We start from the raw sequence: 24,402 nt of genomic DNA, 5'->3' as shown, positions 1-24,402 counted from the left end.
TTAAAGCCTCTGCCTTCGGCTCGGGTCATGATCCCACGGTCGTGGGATCGAGCCCCACATCGGGCTCTCTGCTCTGCAGGGAGCCTGCTTCTTTCTCCCTCTCTTTCTGCCTCTCTGCCTACTTGTGATCTCTGTCAAATAAATAAATAAAATATTTTTTAAAATAATAGTAATAAAATAAATAAAATAATACTCCTTACATAGGAGGCTACTTGTCCTAATTCCTCCCTTCATCCATTCAATAAGCATTCATGAAGCACTTTCTGTGCTCAAGGCACTAAGGATTGTAAATAATAAGGCATGTCCTTGTTTTCAAGATGCTCAAAGAATGTCACACATATTCTGAAAAATAATAATCACAGTAGGATAATAGGTACTGGAAGAAGATAATGACTCTAATATTACCTATATATGTATATTTTTTGGTTTTGAATAACATACTGATGTATATTTTGCTGATATCCATTTATATATTTTTCCCTTGTTACTAAGATCTACATATCTTGATAGTAGGAAACTTATACTGCTTTTATATCATGCACTACATTGTTTCTCTAAATTTAGCATGACTTACAGTAATAAATACACGTTGCATTGTGATTCAATGACACTTACATGCTTATATGCCTATATATACCTATAATAAATGTTTCACAAAAATACACCTACCGTTACTACATCAGTTTATTCCAGTGTTTTCAATTTTGTAATATTGTAATGTCTCTTGCATTTAAAAACAAACAAACATATATATGCTGGTAATTATTCACTAATGAGTTACAACCATGGTTTGGGAAAAAAAAAAATTAAACAAACAAAGAAACAAAAAATGTGGGAGTGATGTCACCACGATGGCAGAATAGGTCATTCCTGACTTCCCTCCTCCTCACAAGAACAACAAGCAATTACACAAGAACAAGACACCATTGGGAGAATCCTAGAACATGGAGGTGGAGCTAAGAACAGCGTCCCCACCCTGCTCCCAGCACTACTAAGACCAAGACAGCCTGCATTACAAGGGTAAGAGAACCAGCTACATGTTGACCACATTGCCCCTTCCCAGCCCAGCACAGCACCACCCAGAGAGGTCACCTTTGAGCCTCTGGTTCCTCTGGTGGTAAAAAGAACCCAGGGAGGATAAAGAGCCCCACCCCACCCAGCATTGTGTGTTGCTTTGTGGGAACCTCCTCTCCAATCTCATACCATGGGAAGTGCAGGGATATCTGCAGGGCTTGACAACTAGGAATCTGTGACAGAACAGAGGGGAGAGACTTGCAACATAGATCTTGGCCGACCATATTCATACCTGAAGTACCCAAGTAGTAATCCCAGTTTTGCTCATTGACAGAATGAAGTCAGGGGTGTACTCTAACCTGGAACTCCATGGGGTGCAGAACTGCCTAACTTGTTTCCTCAAACAGGGAGTCTTGCCTTAGAGCACTATTTGCCCACATCTAGGTAAGGAGCAATGTCATAGCCCCACGTACTGTGGAAAATGCCTTCCAGCTCCATCTGACAAGAAGTGGCAACAAATCCTAGAAGCTGAGTGGCCCAGTAATGCTAGTTCCAAGAAGTGGACAAGCAGAGCTGATCACCCCAGAGCAAAGCCAGTATAGGGTGTGGAGGATTTCCATGCTATGCATAGGCAAGGGGATCAATTTATGGCCAAGACTGAGAGTTAGCTCCCTACCCTGCCACCCAACTAAAGAACTTATTTGAGAGATTGAGAGTAGCCTGGAGTGTCACTCCCATTCTTTCCCAAGCAAGGGAGTTGGGACATAGACACACCCACTATAGACAGCATCTTCCAATCCCATCTGAAGAGAAGGACTGGAGACAACTCCTAGAAGCTGTATGGCCCAGAAATGCTCACCTCTGGAGAAGTGCAGGCAAAGTCAATAATTTGTAAAGCAAAGCCAATGGCCCTGTTGAGTCAGGGAACTTGGGTACAGGGCAGCTTGGGTTAAGACAATAAGCAGTTCTATGGGGCGCCTGGGTGGCTCAGTGGGTTAAAGCCTCTGCCTTCAGCTCGGGTCATGATCCCAGGGTCCTGGGATCAAGCCCCACGTCGGGCTCTCTGCTCAGCAGGGAGCCTGCTTCCTCCTCTCTCTGACTGCCTCTCTGCCTACTTGTAATCTCTGTCTGTCAAATAAATAAATAAAATCTTAAAAAAAAAAAAAAGACAATAAGCAGTTCTGGGATACCTGGGTGGCTCACTTGTTAAGTATCTGCCTTTGGCTCAGGTCATGATCCCAGGGAACTGGGCTTAAGCCCCACATTGGGGTCCCTACTCAGTGGGAACCTGCTTCTCCCTCTCCCACTCCCCCTGCTTGTATTCCCTTTCTTGCTTTCTCACTCTCTGTCAAATAAATAAATAAAATCTTAAAAAAAAAAAAAAAAAAGAATGGTGTTGGGTATTATGGAGGGCATGTACCAGTTACAACACTGGGTGTGGTACATAAACAATGAATTCTGGAACACTGGAAAGAAATTTTTAAAAATAGAAAAAAAAAAAAGACAATAATCACTTTTACCAGTTTTAAAGCTGATCCCCCTACCGCACCCCAGCAAGGAATTCATATCCCCACTCATTGTTGAATACAGCCCTCAACTGGTCTCACTAGGGAACTTAACCAGAGCCTGCTTACAGTAGCACTTGAACAAAGAGCACAGCAAATGGTTTCTCTAATCTGAGGAGCAAAACCAATGGTTTCACCTGAACAGAAAATTCAATGCACACTCTATCCTCATTCAAATCCTCAAATGACAAGCTATACAGACCCCGGGTCCTGTCCTAATCCCCTTCTAGGGATGGCAAGTTAAATCATAGCCTCATATACTACTGAATAAAGTGCCCATTAATGACAATCTAGTAAGTCTGATCAGAGAATCCAAGCAACCATGAGCTGATCTTATAGTATCACTTGGATAGAAACTAAACCAACAGTCCTATTCAACTGTTCTCAGCCAGAAGCATACCTTCCCCATCCCAATCTGAGTTCACACAGTTCCCTGGTCTTAAAATAGACTGTAATATCAGGTCCCACCTGACCAAGAGCCTTACCTGTAGATACAACCAATAACACAAGCTGAGCTGACTGATGAAGAATGTTCTCTGCCAAAGCAAATCTATAAAGTCTGGAAAAGGACCATGATTATTCAAATTCACAGGCAGCAACATAAAGAAACAAAAATCACCAAAAAATCAGGTAAATATGACACTGCCTAAGGAAACTAATAAAACTCCAATATCTGACCCTAAAGAAATAAGAGATCTATGAGTTGTCAGGCAAAGAATTCAGAAGAATCCTCTTAAAGTAGTTTAGTGATCTATATGAAAACATAAACAACTAAACAGAATTATGAAAACAGTGCATTAACAAACTGAGATGTTAGAAGAGGAGATAGTAAACATCAGAAACAGACAGACATCCTACAGTTGAAAAATACAATAGCTGAACTGAAGAACCCAATAGACAGTTTCAAAAGTAGATATAGCCATACAGAAGAAAGAATCAGTGACCTGGAGGATAAGACATTAGAAACTACTCAGTCAGAGAACCAAATGAAACAGAGAAAAGAGAGAAAGAAAAGAAAAGAAATAGTATTTGCATGGTAATTCCAGAAGAAGGGAAAGAGAAGGGAACAGATATATTTAAAACAATGATGGTTAGGAGGGAGGAGTCAAGATGGCGGAGAAGTAGCAGGCTGAGACTACTTCAGCTAGCAGGAGATCAGCTAGATAGCTTATCTAAAGATTGCAAACACCTGCAAATACATCGGCAGATCAAAGAGAAGAAGAACAGCAATTCTGGAAACAGAAAAACAACCACTTTCTGAAAGGTAGGACTGGTGGAGAAGTGAATCCAAATCGACGGGAAGATAGACCCCGGGGGGAGGGGCCGGCTCCCGGCAAGCAGCAGAACAACGGAGCACAAAATCAGGACTTTTAAAAGTCTGTTCCGCTGAGGGACATCGCTCCAGAGGCTAAACCAGGGCGAAGCCCACACGGGGTCAGCGTGGCCTCAGGTCCCGCAGGGTCACAGAAGGATCGGGGGTGTCAGTGTCGCAGAGCTTGCGGGTATTGGAATGGAAAGCCGGCTACAGAGACAGAGCCGACAGTAAGCTCACAGCTCGGTGTTACCTTCAACCAGCCGCAGGATCGTTGAGCTCGGAGCACGGCCGGAGGTGAGGCAGATGGGAGTAACTGGGCGCTGTTCTCTGAGGGCGCACTGAGGAGTGGGGCCCTGGGCTCTCGGCTCCTCTGGGCCGGAGACCAGGAGGCCGGCATTTGTATTCCCGTCCTCCGGAACTCTATGGAAGGCGCTCAGGGAACAAAAGTTCCTGAAAGCAAACCCGAGGGGATTACTCAGCCTGGCCCCTGGTAAGGGCGGTGCAGTTCCGCCTGGGGCAATGACACTTGAGAATCACTACACCAGGCCCCTCCCCCAGAAGATCAACAAGAAATCCAGCCAAGACCAAGTTCACCTACCAAGGAGTGCGGTTTCAATACCAAGGAGAGCAGCAGAACTCCAGAGGAGGAGAAAGCAAAGCACGGAACTCATGGCTTTCTCCCTGTGATTTTTTTAGTCTTGCAGTTAATTTAATTTTTTTTCTTTTTCATTTTTTTCTATTCTTCTGCTAAAAATTTTTTTAACTTTTACCCTTTTCTTTTTTTAACGTTTTTTAACTAGTTTATCTAATATATATTTTTTTTCTTTTTTATATTTTTCTTTATTCGTTTTCTTTTTTTTAATTCTTTTCTTTTCTTTTTTCTTTTTTTTTCTTTCTTGTTGAACCTCTTTTTATCCCTTCTCCCCCCTCACAATTTGGGATCTCTTCTGATTTGGTTAAAGCATATTTTCCTGGGGTTGGTGCCACCCTTTTAGTATTTTACTTGCTCCTTCATATACTCTTATCTGGACAAAATGACAAGACGGGAAAATTCACCACAAAAAAAAAAAGAACAAGACGCAGTACCGAAGGCTAGGGACCTAATCAATACAGACATTGGTAATATGTCAGATCTAGAGTTCAGAATGACAATTCTCAAGGTTCTAGCTGGGCTTGAAAAAAGCATGGAAGATATTAGAAAAACCCTCTCGGGAGATATAAAAGCCCTTTCTGGAGAAATAAAAGAACTAAAATCTAACCAAGTTGAAATCAAAAAAGCTATTAATGAGGTGCAATCAAAAATGGAGGCTCTCACTGCTAGGATAAATGAGGCAGAAGAAAGAATTAGTGATATAGAAGACCAAATGACAGAGAATAAAGAAGCTGAGCAAAAGAGGGACAAACAGCTACTGGACCACGAGGGGAGAATTTGAGAGATAAGTGGCACCATAAGACAGAACAACATTAGAATAATTGGGATTCCAGAAGAAGAAGAAAGAGAGAGGGGAGCAGAAGGTATACTGGAGAGAATTATTGGGGAGAATTTCCCCAATATGGCAAAGGGAACGAGCATCAAAATTCAGGAGGTTCAGAGAATGCTGCTCAAAATCAATAAGAATAGGCCCACACCCCGTCACCTAATAGTAAAATTTACAAGTCTCAGTGACAAAGAGAAAATACTGAAACCAGCCTGGAAAAAGAAGTCTGTAACATACAATGGTAAAAATATTAGATTGGCAGCTGACTTATCCACAGAGACCTGGCAGGTCAGAAAGAGCTGGCACGATATTTTCAGAATACTAAACGAGAAAAACATGCAGCCAAGAATAGTATATCCAGCTAGGCTATCATTGAAAATAGAAGGAGAGATTAAAAGCTTCCAGGACAAACAAAAACTGAAAGAATTTGCAAAAACCAAACCAGCTCTACAGGAAATATTGAAAGGGGTCCTCTAAGCAAAGAGATAGCCTACAAGTGGTAGATCAGAAAGGAACAGAGACCATATACAGTAACAGTCACCTTACAGGCAATACAATGGCACTAAATTCATATCTCTCAATAGTTACCCTGAACGTTAATGGGCTAAATGCCCCTGTCAAAAGACACAGGGTATCAGAATGGATAAAAAAACAAAACCCATCTATATGTTGCCTCTAAGAAACTCATTTTAAGCCCGAAGACACCTCCAGATTTAAAGTGAGGGGGTGGAAAAGAATTTACCATGCTAATGGACATCAGAAGAAAGCAGGAGTGGCAATCCTTATATCAGATCAATTAGATTTTAAGCCAAAGACTATAATAAGAGATGAGGAAGGACACTATATCATACTCAAAGGGTCTGTCCAACAAGAAGATTTAACAATTGTAAATATCTATGCCCCCAACGTGGGAGCAGCCAACTATATAAACCAATTAATAACAAAATCAAAGAAACACATCAACAACAATACAATAATAGTAGGGGACTTTAACACTCCCCTCACTGAAATGGACAGATCATCCAAGCAAAAGATCAGCAAGGAAATAAAGGCCTTAAATGACACACTGGACCAGATGGACATCACAGATATATTCAGAACATTTCATCCCAAAGCAACAGAATACACATTCTTCTCTAGTGCACATGGAACATTCTCCAGAATAGATCACATCCTCGGTCCTAAATCAGGACTCAACCGGTATCAAAAGATTGGGATCGTTCCCTGCATATTTTCAGACCACAATGCTCTTTAGCTAGAACTCAACCACAAAAGGAAGTTTGGAAAGAACCCAAATACATGGAGACTAAACAGCATCCTACTAAAGAATGAATGGGTCAACCAGGAAATTAAAGAAGAATTGAAAAAAATCATGGAAACAAATGATAATGAAAATACAACAGTTCAAAATCTGTGGGACACAACAAAGGCAGTCCTGAGAGGAAAATATATAGCAGTACAAGCCTTCCTCAAGAAACAAGAAAGGGCTCAGGTACACAACCTAACTCTACACCTAAAGGAGCTGGAGAAAGAACAAGAAAGAAACCCTAAGCCCAGCAGAAGAAGAGAAATCATAAAGATCAGAGCAGAAATCAATGAAATAGAAACCAAAAAGACAATAGAGCAAATCAACGAAAGTCGGAGCTGGTTCTTTGAAAGAATTAATAAAATTGATAAACCCCTGGCCAGACTTATCAAAAAGAAAAGAGAAAGGACCCAAATAAATAAAATCATGAATGAAAGAGGAGAGATCACAACTAACACCAAAGCAATACAAACTATTATAAAAACATACTATGAGCAACTCTACGCCAACAAATTTGACAAACTAGAAGTAATGGATGAATTCCTAGAAACCTATAAACTACTACAACTGAACCAGGAAGAAGTAGAAAGCCTGAACAGACCCATAACCAGTAAGGAGATTGAAACAGTCATTAAAAATCTCCAAACAAACAAAAGCCCAGGGCCAGATGGCTTCCCGGGGGAATTCTACCAAACATTTAAAGAAGAACTAATTCCTATTCTCCTGAAACTGTTCCAAAAAATAGAAATGGAAGGAAAACTTCCAAACTCATTTTATGAGGCCAGCATCACCTTGATCCCAAAACCAGACAAGGATCCCATCAAAAAAGAGAGCAATAGACCAATATCCTTGATGAACACAGATGCGAAAATACTTAACAAAATACTAGCCAATAGGATTCAACAGTACATTAAAAGGATTATTCACCACGACCAAGTGGGATTTATTCCAGGGCTGCAAGGCTGGTTCAACATCCGCAAATCAGTCAATGTGATACAACACATCAATAAAAGAAAGAACAAGAACCATATGATACTCTCAATAGATGCTGAAAAAGCATTTGACAAAGTACAGCATCCCTTCCTGATCAAAACTCTTCAAAGTGTAGGGATAGAGGGCACAAACCTCAATATCATCAAAGCCATCTATGAAAAACCCACCGCAAATATCATTCTCAATGGAGAAAAACTGAAAGCTTTTCCGCTAAGGTCAGGAACACGGCAGGGATGTCCATTATCACCACTGCTATTCAACATAGTACTAGAAGTCCTAGCCTCAGCAATCAGACAACAAAAGGAAATTAAAGGCATCCAAATCGGCAAAGAAGAAGTCAAATTATCACTCTTCTCAGATGATATGATAATCTATGTGGAAAACCCAAAAGAATCCACTCCAAAACTGCTAGAACTTGTACAGGAATTCAGTAAAGTGTCAGGATATAAAATCAATGCACAGAAATCATTTGCTTTTCTCTACACCAACAACAAGACAGAAGAAAGAGAAATTAATGAGTCAATTCCATTTACAATTGCACCCCAAACCATAAGATACCTAGGAATAAACCTAACCAAAGAGGCACAGAATCTATACTCAGAAAACTATAAAGTACTCATGAAAGAAATTGAGGAAGACACAAAGAAATGGAAAAATGTTCCATGCTCCTGGATTGGAAGAATAAATATTGTGAAAATGTCTATGCTACCTAAAGCAATCTACACATTTAATGCAATTCCTATCGAAGTACCATCCATCTTTTTCAAAGAAATGGAACAAATAATGCTAAAATTTATATGGAACCAGAAAAGACCTCGAATAGCCAAAGGGATATTGAAAAAGAAAGCCAACGTTGGTGGCATCACAAATCCGGACTTCAAGCTCTATTACAAAGCTGTCATCATCAAGACAGCATGGTACTGGCACAAAAACAGACACATAGATCAATGGAACAGAATAGAGAGCCCAAAAATAGACCCTCAACTCTACAGTCAACTAATCTTCGACAAAGCAGGAAAGAATGTCCAAAGGAAAAAAGACAGCCTCTTCAATAAATGGTGTTGGGAAAATTGGACAGCCACATGCAGAAAAATGAAATTGGACCATTTCCTTACACCACACACAAAAATAGACTCAAAATGGATGAAGGACCTCAATGTGTGAAAGGAATCCATCAAAATCCTTGAGGAGAACACAGGCAGCAACCTCTTCAACCTCAGCTGCAGCAACAACTTCCTAGGAACATCGCCAAAGGCAAGGGAAGCAAGGGCAAAAATGAACTATTGGGATTTCATCAAGATCAAAAGCTTTTGCACAGCAAAGGAAACAGTTAGCAAAATCAAAAGACAACTGACAGAATGGGAGAAGATATTTGCAAACGACATATCAGATAAAGGAGTAGTGTCCAAAATCTATAAAGAACTTAGCAAACTCAACACCCAAAGAACAAATAATCCAATCAAGAAATGGGCAGAGGACATGAACAGACATTTCTGCAAAGAAGACATCCAGATGGCCAACAGACACATGAAAAAGTGCTCCATATCACTCGGCATCAGGGAAATACAAATCAAAACTATAATGAGATATCACCTCACACCAGTCAGAATGGCTAAAATCAGCAAGTCAGGAAATGACAGATGCTGGCGAGGATGCGGAGAAAGGGGAACCCTCCTACACTGTCGGTGGGAATGCAAGCTGTTGCAACCACTCTGGAAAACAGCCTGGAGGTTCCTCAAAATGTTGAAAATAGAATTGCCCTATGACCCAGCAATTGCACTACTGGGTATTTACCCAAAGATACAAACGTAGTGATCCAAAGGGGCGCGTGCACCTGAATGTTTATAGCAACAATGTCCACAATAGCCAAACTATGGAAAGAACCTAGATGTCCATTAACAGATGAATGGATAAACAAGATGTGGTATATATACACAATGGAATACTATGCAGCCATCAAAAGAAATGAAATCTTGCCATTTGCGACAACTTGGATGGAACTAGAGCATATCATGCTTAGCGAAATAAGTCAAGCAGAGAAAGACAACTATCATATGATCTCCCTAATATGAGGAAGTGGTGATGCAACATGGGGGCTTAAGTGGGTAGGAGAAGAATAAATGAAACAAGATAGGATTGGGAGGGAGACAAACCATAAGTGACTCTTAATCTCACAAAACAAACTGAGGGTTGCTGGGGGGAGGGGGGTTGGAGAAGGGGGGTGGGGTTATGGACATTGGGGAGGGTGTGTGCTTTGGTGAGTGCTGTGAAGTGTGTAAACCTGGTGATTCACAGACCTGTACCACTGGGGATAAAAATATATGTTTATAAAAAATAAAAAATTAAAAAAAAAAAAAATGATGGTTAAAAAACTTCCCAAAGCTGGGGAGAAAAAAATGGACATCCAGATCCATGAATCCCAAAGGAGTTCAGACACGTTGAACCCAAACAGGGCTGCACCGAGATAGATTATAATTAAATTTCCAAAAGTCAAAGACAAAGAATTTTAAGACTAGCAACAGAAAAGAGTGAAGTTACATACAAGAGAACACCCAGAATACTACTGACAGATTTCTCAACAAAAACTTCAGGCCAGGAGAAAATGGGATGACATACTCAAAATATTGAAAGAAAATACATGCTAATGAAGAATTCTCTACCCAGCAAAAGTCTACCCACCTTCAGAATCAGGTGGAATAGTCTCCTGAACAAACAAAAGCTAACAGAGTTCATTACTATCATACTTGCTTTATAAGAAATGCTATAGGCAGTTCTTTAAGTAGAAGTTAAAAAAAAAAAAAGCTAAATTACATCATACAAATATTAAAAGGTAGCATAAATCTCATATGTAATGATAAATATACAGTCATAGTTAGATTTTTCAATATGGTAATAGTATTGCAGAGTTTACTTATAACTCTAGTTTAAAAGTTAAAAAAAATTAGTGCAGCAAAGTGAGCCATGCCTATAATAATCTCTTATTAGCTACACAATATATAAAACATGTAAATTGTAAAAATAATAAAATGTGTCAGGGAGGAGAGGTAAAACAAATTTTACTGAATTTAGGTAGTTATAAGTTTAAAATAAGGTGTTAAAAATTTAAAATATGTTTATGTAAGCCTCATGATAATCACTAGGGAAAATGCTGCAGTATTCATGCAAAAGAACATAATAAAAGTCAAAGTATACTAAGATCAAAAAACATCAAAATACACAGAAAAAGAGGCAATAAGGGAAAAAACAAGTAAAATAATCTAAAAGAATGAATTATAAAAGAATTAAACTATTTCTTTTTTGAATGTTTGGTAGAATTCCCCAGGAAATCCATCACGTCCTGGGCTCTTGTTTTTTGGGAGGTTTTTGATCACTGCTTCAATCTCGTTACTAGATATCAGTCTATTCAGGTTGTCAGTTTCTTCCTGGTTCAAATTTGGGAGTTTATAGTTTTCCAGGAATGCATTCATTTTATCTAGGTCGCTTCACTTATTGGCATATAACTGTTAATAATAACTTCTGATGATTGTTTCTATTCCCTTGGTGTTAGTAGTGATCTCTCCCATTTCATTCATAATTTTATTAATTTGAGTTTTCTCTCTTTTCTTTTGGATTAGTGTGGCCAATGGTTTATCAATCTTATCAATTCTTTCAAAAAACCAGCTTCTAGTTTCATTGATACATTCTACTGTATCTCTAGTATCTATCTCATTGATTTCTGCTCTAATCTTGATTATTTCCCTTCTTGTGTGTGGAGCTGGATTAATTTGTTGTTGATTCTCCAGTTCTTTAAGGTGTAGAGACAGCTGGTGTATTCTGGATTTTTCAATTTTTTCGAGGGAGGCTTGGATGGCTATGTATTTCCCCCTTAGGACGGCCATTGCTGTATCCCATAGGTTTGGGGCTGCAGTGTCTTCATTCTCATTGGCTTCCATGAATTGTTTAAGTTCTTCTTTGATCTCCTGGTTGATCCAATCATTCTTAAGCAAGATGGTCTTTAGCTTCCAGGTGTTTGAGTTCCTTCCAAATTTTTCCTTGTGATTGAGCTCAGGTTTCAAAGCATTGTGATCTGAGAATATGCAGGGAATAATCTCAGTCTTTTGGTATTGGTTGAGCCCTGGTTTGTGACCCAGTATGTGGTCTATTCTGGAGAAGGTTCCATGCGCACTTGAGAAAAATGAGCATTCTGTTGTTTTAGGGTAGAATGTTCTGTATATATCTATGAGGACTATCTGGTCCAATGTGTCATTCAATGCTCTTGTTTCTTTATTGATTTTCTGCTTGGATGATCTGTCTATTACTGAGAGAGGTGTGTTAAGATCTCCTACTATTAATGTATTCATATCAATATGACTCTTTATTTTGATTAATAGTTTTATATTTAATTGGCTGCTCCCATATGGGGGGCATAGATATTTACAATTGTTAGATCATCTTGGTAGATAGTCCCTTTAAGAATTATGTAGTTTCCTTCTGTATCTCTGCACAGATTAGAGATCCCAGATATGGACCCTCAACTCTATAGTCAAATAATCTTTGACAAGACAGGAAAAAATATACAGTGGGAAAAAGACAGTCTCTCCAATAAATGGTGCTGGGAAAATTGGACAGCTATATGTAGAAGAAAGAAACCTGACCATTCTCTTACACCATACACAAAGATAAACTGGAAATGGATAATAGACTTCAACATGAGACAGGAATCCATCAGAATCGTAGAGGAGAACATAGGCAATAACCTTTTCAATATCAGCCACAGCAACTTCTTTCAAGATATGTCTCCAAAGGCAAAGGAAACAAAAGTGAAAATGAACTTTTGGGACTTCATCAAGATCAAAAGCTTCTGCACAGCAAAGGAAACAGTCAACAAAACAAAGAGGCAACCCAAGGCATGGGGGAAGATATTTGCAAATGACAGTACAGACAAAAAGTTGATATCCAGGATCTCTAAAGAACTTCTCAAACTCAACACACACAAAACAGATAATCATGTCAAAAAATGGGCAAAAGATATGAACAGACACTTCTCCAATGAAGACATACAAATGGCTATCAGACACATGAAAAAATGTTCATCATCACTAGCCATCAGGGAGATTCAAATTAAAACCACATTGAGATACCAACTTACATCAGTTAGAATGGCCAAAATTAGCAAGACAGGAAACAACGTGTGTTGGAGAGGATGCGGAGAAAGGGGAACCCTCTTACACTGTTGGTGGGAATGTAAATTGGTACAGCCACTTCGGAGAACCGTATGGAGATTCCTTAAGAAATTAAAAATGGAGCTTCCCTATGACCCTGCAAGTGCACTACTGGGTATTTACCCCAAAGATACAGATGTAGTGAAAAGAAGGGCCATCTGTACCCCAATGTTTATAGTAGCAATGGCCACGGTCACCAAACTGTGGAAAGAACCAAGATGCCCTTCAACGGACGAATGGATAAGGAAGATGTGGTCCATATACACTATGGAGTATTATGCCTCCATCAGAAAGAATGAATACCCAACTTTTGTAGCAACACGGATGGGACTGGAAGAGATTATGCTGAGCGAAATAAGTCAAGCAGAGAGAGTCAATGATCATATGGTTTCACTTATTTGTGGAGTATAAGAAATAACATGGAGGACATGGGGAGATGGAGAGGAGAAGGGAGTTGGGGGAAATTGGAGCGGGAGATGAACCATGAGAGACTATGGACTCTGAAAAACAATCTGAGGGTTTTGAAGGGGCAGGGGAATGGGAGGTTGGGGGAGCCAGGTGGTGGGTATTATGAAGGGCACATATTGCATGGAGCACTGGGTGTGGTGCATAAACAATGAATTCTGTTACACTGAAAAGAAATAAATAAAAAGAATGAAACTAGAGCCATATCTTATAGCACTCATAAAAATTAACTTGAAACTGATTAAAGGCTTTAATATAAGATTTAAAGGCATCAAACTTCTAAAAGAAAATGTAGAAATAAAACCCTTTGACATGAGTCTTGGTAATGATTTTTTTAATATGACACCTAAAGCACAAGCAACAAAAGGGGAAAAAAAGTAAGACTACATCAAACTAAAAAGTTTCTGTACTGCAAAAGAAACCAAAAACAAAGTGAAAAGACAACCTAAGAAACTGGGAGGAAAAATGTCCACAAATCATTTATCTGATAAGAGGTTAATATTCAAAATATAATGGGCAAATTACCTGAACAGCCATTTCTCCAAAGAAGATATGCAAAAGGCCAATAAATATACAAAAATATGCTTAACATCAGCAGTCATTAGGGAAATGCATCATCAAAAGGATACGAGATAACAAATACTGACATGGATATAGAGAGAAAAAGGTACACATGTGCAGTGTTGGTGAAATTGTACATTGGTAGAGTCATTATGGAAAACAGTATGGAGGCTCCTCTAAATAGGAAAAATAAAAAATACCATATAACCCAGCAATTCCCCTTCTGGGAATAAACTCAAAGGAAATAAAAACAGTAACTCAAAAATATATGTACTCCCGTGTTCATAACAACTTTATTTACAATAGCTAGTACATGGAAACAACCTAAATGTCTATCAATGGATGAGTGGGATATATATATATATGCAATAGTATATTATTCAGTGATTAAAAAAAAGAAAAAAATAACTCCTATCAGTTGTTACAATAATGGATGGAACTTGAAGGCATTATGCTGAGTGAAATAAGTCAAACAGAGAAAGACAAATACCATAAGATTTCACTTATATGTGGAATCTAAAAACAAACTCACAGGAAAAGGGATCATACTTGTGGTTACCAAACACGGGGGCGGGGAGGGGGAATTAGAAGAAGGTGGTCAAAAAGTACAAACTTTCAGTTATAAGATAGTTACTAGGGATATAATGTACACCATGATAACTCTAACCAACAGTGCATTATGGTATATAGGAAAGATGTTAAGAGAGTAAACCCTAAGAGTTCTCATAACCAAGAGACTTTTTTCTGCCTCTTTCTTTTCTTCTTTTTTTCCTTTTTATTGTATCTATATGAGAAAATGAATATTAGTTGAACCTATAGTGATAATCATTTCACTATATACAACCATCATGCTGTATACCTAAAACTTATATAGCGATATATGCCAATTATTTCTCAATAAAACTGAAGGAGGGGAGATCTGCAAAGTATTAGTAGAACATGTGTAATGATACTTGGTGAATAATCACATGGCTGAAGGTAATATAACACAAGGATTATAATTCAGGATCTGCAAAGAAACAGATCTAAATTTAAATCCAGGCCCCACCAATCATTGGCTACATAACCCTGAACAAATTACTCAACATCTTTAAGCCTTAATGTCTTCATGTTGAAAATGGTGAAAATAATAGTACCTATCTATTGAGAGAATAGAAAAGATCAATAAAGCATATACTAAGTACTTAGCAAATGCTAAATTCTAAAAAACTGTACAAAGAAAAACAAGACTTGAGGGGAAAATTGAAAGAATCTGACTTTGACCAATTTCAACAATATATTGGGGGTGGGGGGAAGGTAGATTTAAGTGGAGATTTCACAAACTAGATAAGTCCACATATATATTTCATGGACTAGGAAGATAGTAGAGTGGGTTACCAAGGTAGTTCCTTTCCTGTTGAGTTGCAGAGGAGAATAGCATTCCATTTATTTAATGTGGCTTCTTAAATATGGTCAAAAAGAAGAACAGGGAGAAAAAAGTGAAGAGAGAATATTTTTGAGGCTTCTCCAAGTCTTACGATGAAAATGAAGTTTGACGAACAAGTCGAGAATGGATACCCAGGACAAAATGTCTCCCAGTATCACACCCAAACAGCTGAACCAAGTCCTGACACCTGTAACCTGACCGTAGGGCTAAACTGTACAGCATCACCATGGCACTTTGCCCAGATTATGCCCACTGTTTACTCTGCTGTCTGTAACTTGGCTGCATAGACTCACCCTAAACACAACGGAAAGCAGCCTCTTTACCATACCTCTTAGTTTGGGAACTACTACACAGAGCATTCTAGGGCCTTTAGGCAGAGCACATTTAAAAAGGTTCACTCTCTAACTTCTCCAGAAAAGCCAGGCCATCATTTCATCATTTACCTCACCCAAAAGAGCTCGACTAACCCTAGAATCATCTGGTGCAGAGACAAGGTCCATAGGACTAAGAGATGTGACTTCTGCAGAACATTTTGTACACAGTCTCCAGGTAAATCAACTTGAAGTTTTATGTCCTCAAAGCAGAGGGGGGTGCAGAAGAAGCACAGTTGTAGCTTGCAGCCCCCAAATCCCAAGGCAGCTAAGTGGGGAGGAAATAAAACTCACTTTCTGAACACACATAGCAACTTGGTACTTCCTGGAGCTGGTTACGGAGAGAAGCCCTGACAACGATGATTCCAGTGAAGTGTAGCCGGCTTACCCGCAAGACATTGATATGTAGGCATTGGCCTTTTGGACCTGCCAACCAGTTGGTGAATAAATAAATGAACAGAAAGAGTGTAGTTCCACTACAGTCACTGAATTAAACAGGCAAATGGCAAGGATTCAGCATAGAGCTATATGATGCATAAGTAATCAGACAGAGACTGTATGTCCATTCAACTGGAAACAGATTCTGGCTGCTACTTAAAATATCAGCAGGAGTGTCCATCTACCATGTTTCCAACACTTTCTCAAAACGCTCAGGCAGCCAGATAAATCACTCTGTGGCTTGCTCCTGCTACTTGTGGATTGATAATGTTTATAAACAGCTGTGTTAACATCCTCAAAATCCAAGGAAACGTTCTTACTGCGCTGAAGAGCTTTTACAGTTTCTATATCTAGCAATGGACAGGCAGGGTCTTTTTGTTCAGATGGCTGTGTTTCTAGCATCTGGTTTACGACAAGAGCCAATAATTCCTTTTGTGTAGCCAGTAGTAGCAAGTGGCAATAACTCTAACCCTGCCATAATGCAGAGGAATCTCCAAACAGATTTTAACTTCCCCCATCTGGGTATTTGCAATGGTAGAAAAAAGAATAGTGCTCCATATCACTCGGCATCAGGGAAATACAAACCTTATGTCTTAAGACACTTTACCACCTGAGCCCTTTCCGCCAACCTACCTCCTCCCCAGCTCTTGACTTGAAGCGTACACTTGAACCAGTCCTGGGCCCTGCCTGTGTGAGCTGTGTCCTGCATGTCCCTGATTCTGCACATGAGTCACTAAGTGCTTTCTGGAATGTAGTACATTCTTCTCTTATCCACCTGGAGGACACCCACTTATTTTCATCGCAAGTCTAAGATTACCTGTAAGTCTTACCCTTTTCCCCAACCCCACCCCAGGACAGAATTTAAAGACTTTTTAATACATACTCTAGACTGCAAGCCTCTTGAGAACAGGAAGGCATTTCAAGAGATTTGTATCTCTATTTCCTGGCACATGGAAGCTAGGTAATAAAGGACTGTCAGAGGAAGCATTTTTAGGTGAATGTTACGATCTCTTCTTACCAGAAACAAGGTAGGGAGGACTGGGGAGTGTACAAGAAGAAAAGTGAAAGTAGGGGACCATCTATCTGGTTGAACTCCATGGAAATCTCAGGGAAGGTCAGGTTTTTCCTTTCTTTTGTTGCAGCTGGGTTATGCTTGGAAGTGGCTACACTCATTAACACATTATTTTTTCTATCTGAGCCCCTAATTACAGCCCAAGAAGAGCTTCCATGGATCTCTTTCTGTTCCCCTTCTGGATTTGCACACAAACACATAATTTTCATCATATTCTCAGAGATGTTCAAAACCCAAAAACAATTACAGGCTAGTACCCAAAAAAAAAAAAAAAATTTAATTTGGACATGTCAAGAAATGTATTCCATCATGTTGATGATATTTAAGGGAATCAAAGTGACTCGGAAAGAGTGTAAAAGCATTTTAATACACCACTTTCCTCAAGGTAAAGTTATTTTCTGTATGTACTTATGCAGTTTTCACTATAATAAATGACTGTCACATGCTTGCTACTTGTCCAACATTATACCTGTTCTTGGGAAGTCTGCATTCTGGTAAGTCAACATACTCAAAGAAAATGATTTTAAAAATAGCAAACAAAAAAAAATAGTGAACAAGAGAATCCACAATATTTGCCAAATTTGGAGGGTCACATGATAAATATGGGTGCCAACAGGAAGCTTAATGTGGCCAGAAAAGTTTTTTCAGAAGACCTTGGGAAGGGTGCCTTCCCTTTACAAAGGTTCTGTGAGGCAGTAGTGTTTCAATTAAGAGAGAATGTGATTATTGGACTTAAGTCAGAAGGTCTAAGTTTTAGGCATAGTGTTGTCTCTAACTAGCCATGTCCCTAGCCACATAACAGAGTAGTTCCGTACCTCAGTTTCCCCATAGCTCCCATGAAGATAAATCTTAGCCTGGCCTTTCTCTGTGACATGTTTGCAAGATTCAGACATAATAAGGCAGGTGAAAGCATCTTCCAAATCATGAATCATTATACTACTGGATACAAAAACAGTCTTGGAAGTGGTCAAGTCAGACACATGTAACAGTCTGTAGCACAATACGTCATTTCCCTCAGCCTGTTTTGTGTTGCTTTCTTGGCTCTCAGCAATCCAATCCAAGGTCCTTTATGCTCATTTAATAACAATCCTTGTCAAATTTATCATACACGAAGTTTCACAGGCAACCAGCACAAGAACCACAGGCTGGCTGCTAGGATTTTTTTTCCCCCCAGAAAGGGGCAAGTGTAGTACGGTAGCTCCATTCTAGCCCAAAGTAGGCACACTTGCTTGTTAAAGACTCTCCAGGAGGTGGAACATTTCAGCCTTCACGTGATTTTTTTTCTTTTAAAGCCTCTCCCCTGAGCCCTCTGCTGCTTGTCCGTGCTACACAATTCAGAATCACCCAACCACTTAGAACACTGGAATCCAGAGGCAGCAGCCAACATATTTCACATTCAGGAGGAAAACATTAGCGAGAACAGCATTTAATACGCTGTATGCCTCCAGAATCAGGGGCTTAGACTTTCCATTTCGGTGTCCCGGTTTAGACTACAAGCCGAACAAGAGTGTGCAGTGATGCAGTGTGTTGGCCCTCGTCTGCGCCAAGCAACAGTTTTATCATCAGTAAGGAAGCATTAAGTGAGCCCCAGGGATAGCATATGTATTGTATTTAGTGGTAGGGGTGAAAATCCATCAATGCTGTGTAATTTAAAAGGTTTTCATGCTGTTTGCAGGGAGCTGCAAGCTTAGATTCCTTTGTCCCAGTTAAAGAGAAAATGGTTCTAGTAAAGAAAGATGGATTTAAAATAGTGGTTACCATGGAGTGAACTTAAGTGATAAAGGAAGGCAGAGAGGATAATGGACACTGCCCGGCACATGAGAGATGCCACACATTATTTAGTATTTGCAGAAGAACGCAATTTGGGAATTCTGAACTAGACACCCATTCAAATGAATATTTTTATTGCCTTTGATTACTCAGTCTTTTAGTCCCTCCTCGTCAGTTCCCAGTTGTCTCCTGTTAGAGGAGAATTACAATCAGCATTTATGCCAGGAAAGCATAAACTTGAGGGGCAAAAAAGGACAACAGAACGGGGCAAATGATAAGAAGAAAGAGATATATGAGTCAAGATTTCATGACGCGAGTTAGATTTGCACTCCCGTGCCAGGAATAAATAAGCATAAACAAGATCCCAGACTCTCTTCAGATACAAATGATTATAACCTCCTGATTCACCCTGTGTTCCTTGATTTTGTCCAGTTCCCTGCTACCAGGCCTTGATCTCAGTCCTGCCTTCTATCTGTCATATCCACCTGTCATGAGAGCCCCTACTGAAGTCCTCTCCCTCATCCAAGTGAGGGTGTGAACCCAAGTGCTGCCTTCTCAGAGAGCATTCCCATTTCCTGCCACTTAGAATTAATCTCTCCAGCAAAGTGCTTTGAACTGTAGTTTACAATGTATGTGGTTTGGAATTGGTGTTTGTGGAAATGTTAAGGTACTCCCCATCAAATTACATGCTCTGAGGGCAGATGCCATGCCTCAGTCATCTAAAGTGTCCAGCAGCTGGCACGCGGTCAGTGCACAGTATGCATGGGTTGTGCTGGGATACAGGCGTGACTTGGAGCCCTGCAATTTTGACCAATCCATACTGGAGACCTTGTGAATCTGCAAACGTCTTTCCCCGTTTCCAAGAGGGGTTACTATTCACTTAGCTCCTACTTAATCTGCACCCCCAGGGCTACCTCTTCTAACTTGAAGACATTTAATCTCAATCTCGTGAACTCTGTCAGTCACTACTGAAAAACCACTTAAGCTGAAATTCATTTAAATATTGCGTATGTAATAAATACTTATCCTAGCCTTTAATTGGTGATTGCAAGGATGTCCACAAAATTTAAAACCTGACAAAAGCTTTTGCTCACTTAAATATGCATAAATAAAGTTTATTTAGTGCATGGTCTATTATAAGTAATTTACATATACTAATTCTCAAAACAACTGTATATGACAATATCATTTTCACAATGGCTATCTATAGTAATATTATTGTTTCCAGTTTAAAGATAATGTAAATTGAGGCACATAGAATTTAATAACTTGCCTACTTCTTGCCACTCACTAGTGGAGGCAGGCTTTCAACCTTGGAAATAAGACTTCAGAGTTTGTGTTTTTAGTCACTGCACACAGAAGGAAGAGGAAAGTTCTATGAAACTCAGACACCAATATAGGAAAAAGTAGTTTAATTGGAATTCTGTACAATGTCAATGCTGAGATCAGGACCTGGGTGTTAAAGAAGTCTAGAGACAGTAGATCCTGGTCTTTGCAGGATGCCCAGAACAAGTTTAATGGATAGAGATTGATCCAGTTTCCAATTACTTCCAATTATTTATACAATTAAAGAGATAGTTCATTATGACAAGGACATAAATGTGTTTACTTGCATACCAGCATGTGTTTTTAATAAAAATAAAACTTTAATTCTACAGAAGAAATATATCCAGACCCTTTTTCTAACACTGGGGAATCGACTGAATTACAGCTCACGCTCTGCCCAGAATTTTTACTTCTTCAGAAACATCAATTTTCCTGGAAAGATAGTGAGTTCTGCTCAAGAATGATATAATAAATCAATATGGGATGCAATATGGGATGGGGACATCATTCTGTTAGGAAAAGCAGGCCCCCACATACAGTCTTTTGATCCAACTAGATCATCTCAGAACGGGCCTTGGGCCTGGAACACTTCCTCAGAAGAGATGAGGATTCCAAAGAGCCACTGCTGGACTTGTCACCTTGTGTGGAAATACCTTTCCCTATGTCAGATCCAACACATGCTCCTTTGTTCTGCTCAAGTGTGCACATCATGTGGCACCTGCCCCAAACCACTGCCATATCCGTCCCTTTTAGGGAGAGGACAGTTCTTCTGGGAGAGCACAAGAAGGATGCCGGCGGCCAACTGCCCGCATAGGTTGGATGGATGGACAGGATGGCCGTGGGGGACCCATGCATACTCCTGAAGCTGATTTTGCTCTGTCTCTTCTCTATGTGAGTAAAACATGTTCCAGGCAGTGCTCAACTACATGTGTTTTCCTTAGAGACTCTGATGCTAAGGTGCAGTGGGCACCAGACTTCAGACTTCAGACTCCTACTCCTGATAATAGTCAACAGATACCCCTTGCTCAACACCTGCACTCCCTGGGACCTGATATGCATGGGTTTTCTGCGTTGTTCCTTCTATGGGACCTGCCTCTCACCTCCTTCCAACCCTTTCCCAAAACTTTTCCTCAATAAATCCTCCCTGTTATTTAGAACTCATCTCAAGAAGCTTCTCCCTGACCACCATTGTGTCTGAGATGTGCATTTTCTGAGCTGCTACAGGACCTGGTTCTTACCTCAGTTACAGCAATCCCGTGTTCAACTAGGATAACCCATTAACTTATAGCTTCTCTAAATTACGAGCTCATGGGAGCAGATACCATGTATTCTGTTTCATTACCAGAATCTGATACTATGCCTAGCACATAGTAGACATCTGTGCCTTCATCAACACATATGTGTTGAATACCTCATGTGTTGCAGGCCATATCCTGGATTGGGTATATCATGGTGAACAAAACTATTCAAGATCCCTGCCTTCAAGGAGATTATATACTAACAGGAGAAACATACATGAACCAAATGATCACAACAAAATAAGCCAATGGCAAAATACAACTGGAATGACTAATGGATAAGGAGCTCTCAGATATATAATAGAAGAAAATGAAATAATAAAGAGAAAATGTTTTAGGAAAAAAGATCAGGAGGGCTCCTCTGGGGAAGGAGCCACTGAGTGAACTTCTGAAAGAATTAGCAAGAGCGTTCCAGGCTAAAGAACGCCACAGGCGAAGGTCCTTGGTAGTAGAAGAGAGGGCGGCATACGTATTCTGACAAGGCTAGTGCAAACAAAGCAGAGGGAGCAAGGGGAGCACATGATGAGCAAAGAACAGGAGAGATGGCAGAGATCAGTTGCTGCAGAAGGCTTTATAGAACGAAGGAGACATAGAATCAATCACATTGATGCTTCAGGATGATTCCTCCACTACAGTACAGACAGAGAAGGAACAAATGGATGAGGAGGTGGTACATGTGGATAGAAGAGTCTGTTAGGAGACTACCACAGTAGTAGTAGCAGGGAGCTCAGACTGGAATGGCCACCAGGGAATGGAGAGGAATGGATGAACACTTTCTTTCTAAGATTTTATTTATTTAGGGGCATCTGGGTGGCTCAGTGGGTTAAGTCTCTGCCTTCGACTCAGGTCATGATCTCAGGGTCCTGGGATCGGGCCCCATATCAGGCTCTCTGCTCAGCAGGGAGCCTACTTCCCTCCGTCTCTCTGCCTGCCTCTCTGCCTACTTGCAATTTCCCTCTTGCATTTTTAAAATAAAATTTGGATTATCACATATATAATGTTATAGTCCACTCTTTTTAACATTATTGTTACCATTTTCACATGTTCTCAGCAATTCCTTAAAAGCTTTATTTGTAGTGTTCACCTAATATCCTGTAGATGTACCAAGCATTATAAAATCATCTCCTTACTGTCAGACATTTAAATTGTCTCCAAGTTATAATTATAATAATGTAGGCAATGAATATCAAATATAAAATTTTTTTCTACATCTTTAATTAAAATTAAGATGGATCTTTAGAAACATAATCACAAAGATCAATGGCACAGAACTTTGAGAGTTTCTTAGAATATATTACCAAATTGCTATCCACAAAGGTGGTTTGTGTGATTTTCACCATCAATGTCACATTTATACCAACACGGAAGTATTTATTGTCTTACCCTTCCAGAAAATACCTCTTTGAAGGAATTCTCCAGGGCAACCTTCTGAAGGAAGTTAGAATTTGGCAGAGCACCTATTAAGTGCCATGCTTGAAACATCTTTGAAGCCCAGTTACATTCTCACAATACCCTTGTAAGATAGTGTTGGTCCTATTTTTCACCAGGCAAGCTGAGAGTTAAATTAAGGGAGCAGTTTAATGTAGCAGTCAGCATCATACTTCCATCAGCCTATTGCTTTCCTTCTCCTGTGTCCCAAGAGCCTGGAGATGCATTCCCATGCTTCCCAAAAGTGACTTCCCAGTGTTTAAATTCTCCAAAGAGAATATGACCACATGTACATATTTCCCTTTGTAGCTCATCCTGTAATTAAAAAAAATTAGACAAATATATATGTGTTGATTAGTTCTATAAAGAAACTTATAATGCTTGAGATAGTGCTAAAGAGAGACTAGTTCTGATTGGGGAACAGGGAAACCCTTTCTGGAAAAGTGATACTTGTCCTGAACCTGACTTTGTTCAAGAAGTTCAAAGACTGTAAGACCATTCAAGGAGTGGGGGAAAGGCCAGTAACAGAAAAGAGTAAACAAGCAGTTAGAAATGGATAAATATATGGTTGCAAAATAAGAAAACACTGGATCATATCGGGTCTTATAGGCCATATTACAGAATTTGGATTTTACCCTAACTTTAGAAGAATGATAACACCAGCTTTAATATAAAGCTCCCTGTCTTGCATTTATAGATCAAGAGGAGGGGAGAAAGGAAAAATTCCTCAAGAAAATATCTGCCCGAGAATAATGTTACCCCCCACCCCCACTTACTATACCAGTTCTTGGCCTTGCAAAAAGGTAAGGGAAGCTCACTGTTTTACTGGCTCAAACTACACCAACATCTTGTCAGCACCTATTTTAAACAACTTCATCTATGCATTCTCTAAAAGAAGCCTTTTTCCTCTACCCGCTGTTTAATATGATGTCCCAAAGTGCCTTAGCATCCTGGAGTTATTATTATTACCTGCAATAATTTTTAGGTAGCACATCTCTGCTAACAAAACTCCCTTCCAAACTTGGCCTCAGAAACAAACTGTATCATTAGCCAAGAAACATTTCCGGAATGCCCACTGTGTGTAGAGAGTCAAATCTATCTCTTCAAGGCAAGTAAATAAGCTCTGTTGCTCACAGGTTGCTAAAATCCAAGGCCATACATGCAATGAGAGAACAACAGAATTTCCCCACCTTTGCCCATACCCCTCTAGAGAGAAACTAATACTAAGTTTCCATAAAAGATCTACTTTTCATTCAGAGAAACACCCTATGGATAACAGAAAGTATCTCGCCACTAAATAAAGTCCCCAAGATCAGTCAGCGGGTCTGATTACAGTAGTTCTCTTTGTTTTGTGGCCGTAATTCCATGAGCTTTC

The 24,402-nt window shown here is 39.7% G+C and overlaps 1 long non-coding RNA gene across 2 annotated transcripts in view; it reads right to left on the bottom strand.

Moving 5' to 3' along the window:
* The window catches only part of LOC116588937, a 30,389-nt gene extending 26,205 nt beyond the window's left edge, over positions 1–4,184 (bottom strand). For both annotated transcript variants that reach the window (XR_004285128.1, XR_004285131.1), the window contains exon 1: positions 4,145–4,184. This is a non-coding gene — a long non-coding RNA (uncharacterized LOC116588937). The remainder of the gene's footprint in view (positions 1–4,144) is intronic.
* Positions 4,185–24,402: the final 20,218 nt, after the last annotated feature.

This window comes from Mustela erminea, chromosome 1, assembly GCF_009829155.1.
Source record: "Mustela erminea isolate mMusErm1 chromosome 1, mMusErm1.Pri, whole genome shotgun sequence".
Classification (NCBI taxonomy): Eukaryota; Metazoa; Chordata; class Mammalia; order Carnivora; family Mustelidae; genus Mustela; species Mustela erminea.
Note: the sequence above shows the minus strand (reverse complement) of the source record. Positions and strands in the feature narration are given on the sequence as shown.